Source organism: Peromyscus maniculatus, chromosome 9 (assembly GCF_049852395.1).
Source record: "Peromyscus maniculatus bairdii isolate BWxNUB_F1_BW_parent chromosome 9, HU_Pman_BW_mat_3.1, whole genome shotgun sequence".
Lineage (NCBI taxonomy): Eukaryota > Metazoa > Chordata > Mammalia > Rodentia > Cricetidae > Peromyscus > Peromyscus maniculatus.
In genome coordinates this window covers 66,953,318-66,955,881 of record NC_134860.1, presented here as the reverse complement: position 1 = coordinate 66,955,881, position 2,564 = coordinate 66,953,318, and the positions used below count along the sequence as shown (strand labels likewise).

The 2,564-nt window shown below is 40.2% G+C and overlaps 1 long non-coding RNA gene across 1 annotated transcript; it reads left to right on the top strand.

Moving 5' to 3' along the window:
• Positions 1 to 289: 289 nt before the first annotated feature.
• Positions 290 to 973, top strand: LOC143267412 (uncharacterized). The gene is made up of 2 exons (XR_013042502.1): positions 290 to 391; positions 849 to 973. It is a non-coding gene; the product is annotated as an uncharacterized LOC143267412 (long non-coding RNA).
• Positions 974 to 2,564: the final 1,591 nt, after the last annotated feature.

Genomic DNA, 2,564 nt, shown 5'->3' with positions numbered 1-2,564 from the left:
CCTTCATCCATTTCCAGACTGACTTAGGAGCAATGGAATAAAGCCATCTCCAGTCTCTTTTATATCTGCCTCCCATGTCCTTGTGATAATCTTAGTTTACACTGAAGCTCACCCACACCGTTCCCTGCCTCCCTGCCAACAGTCTCTGTTACGGTTGGAATCTAAACATTTTCTTGAAGGCCCATATGTCAGTGCTTGGCAGCTTGTTGCTAGGTGATTATGTCATAAAGAGTCTGACTCACATGTAGATAGTCCATTGGTAAGTTCACAGCTGAGCAAGCTGTTAGCAGATGGTGTGGCCTAGTTGGAAGAAGTGGGTTAGTAGGGACATGTCTTTGAAGAGTAGATCTTGTGCCAGGAGCCTCCCTCTTTGTTTTGTGGCTGCCATGAGGTGAATGGCTTAGTTCTCCCACGCAGACTCCACCACCAAGGGCTATCACAGCACAACTCCCTGTCACCAGAGTGACTCTGGAGTGACACCTCTGAAATTCTGAGCCAAAATATGTCCTTCCTCATTTAAGTTGCTTTTTTTCAGGTGTTTTTTCACAGCTACAAAAAAATTGTCAGAACTTCATTATATCCTTTGTTTGTCTTTAGACTTTTTCTTTCCATTATCTTAAAATCCTGGTTCATATGACTGCCTTTCTTTAGAATTCTGTTTATCTTTATATCATTAACTATTATTCTTTGTTGATAACAATTGTGATAAAAAATAGTATTTTAATTTTCGTTCCCCTTTTTTCTGATATTGAGAATTGATTTTAATGTGACTTGGAAGACTTGGCTTTAAGGGGCTTATAATTTGATCTTTATTTTAAATATAGTACTGTTAACTTTCATCTTGCTAGAATTCTTCTGGGACCATATTCACAACTTCTTGAAATAGAAGACAAGATCATATGTGTCGTAACAGAAAAACCTTTATGGATCTATTATCATGTGAGATTCTAAAATGTAATCTTGCATTAAGCAACCTTTATCTACTACTGTCCTTCTTGCATACAAAATGCTAGTAAAATACAGGTATGTTTATTATTATTATTTATTTACAGTGCTAAGCAATTGAACCCAGGGCCTCATGTACACAAGGCAAACACTCTACCAACTGAACTATATCCCTATCCACAGCATTAAAATATTTGAAGGAGGGGGTTGGGGATTAATCTCAGTGGTAGAGGGCTTGCCTAGCAAGCGCAAGGCCCTGGGTTCAGTCCTCAGCTCTGAAAAAAAATATTTGAAGGATATTAAGGATAACAATTCAGGTTAGTTCACTTTTAATGTATACAAGGTCACAGCAAAAGAGATCTTAAGAGTAGCCTATGACTAATGACCGCACACACTGAAATAAGTACTCTAGACTTCTGAAAAGATGGGAAGCCGATGAGATTCAGAAAGACAAAGTGATAGGAGATGATAGAAAGTAAGTTTTGAAGATCTGAATGTGTAAGGTGAGACGTGGGGAAAGCTGGCCTGTTTGGTTAGATTGGAGCACATGAGGAGGATTGACATGTGACAGAAATGTAAAAGGTTCAATGGGAAGAGGAACAGAGTGCTTCAGGTGGTTAAGTACCAATGTTGCTCAGAAGGCTGAACGACGCTGACCCCAGTGGGAGAGTAGTTGGTGTGTGGAGGGAAGAGATGGCATAAGAGCAGGACTCTGGGGTGCAGAAACACTTAGTACTAAGCGTTCTTGTTCGAAATAACTAAGAGAAAGACAATAGAGATTACTTTGGAAGATTCCTGGGGGGAGGGTTCTCTGTGGGTTTACTGTCTACAGATATTTCTATAAACTCACTGTCTTGATAAACTTGCAAAGCTACTTGTCCTTATTCCTATCTTCATAATGCTCTGCAGCTTGCCTGAGATTTCATGATATTCATACAAGAGAGGCTCATGTCATGCCGGGTGTCTCAAGAGTCAGTGACTAATAGTCTTAAATCCAGGCTTGGCTTGCATGTGAAGATGAAGCGCTGTTCTTGTCCAAGTTTGGCATTTGCTCAGACATTGAAGTCCCAGTGTTTCAAACCCAACTCAAACTCTTTCAGTGTGTTTTGAGTTTGGTTTTTGGCACAGCACGATTTCCTGTTTCTAAGAAAAAAGACTCATGAGAGAGCCTTAATAAAGCTTCTTGGACATCAAAATAACATTTTGATGAATTAATTGTAAATGAATCAGAAACATATGGAATCACTCTCTGGGGACACACATGTTTAAAAGATGAGGGGGGTGGTTGTTGCTCAGAGCTAAATGTGTTTTCAGTTTTATCAAATGCAAAATGCTTAGGGGGAAGTAGGGAATGGGGAAATCGGATTGTCAGCCTTTGCTTTAAGTAGATGAAGCCATTTAACAGCCTTATTCGCTGCCACCTCTTCTTGTGTCAGATGAAGTTCAACTGTGATGAATAACACCAGCCAGCCTTTACAGCTCATATTATTACATAGTAAAGTTAGTCTTAATGGCTGAGACCCTGGGCCTAGTAAGCCTAAGGAGCCTGGGAGAGGGCAGATCTTGTTTTCATGATCTTACAGAGCTCAAGGTAGGTTACCCGAGGAAAGTGGTTTCCC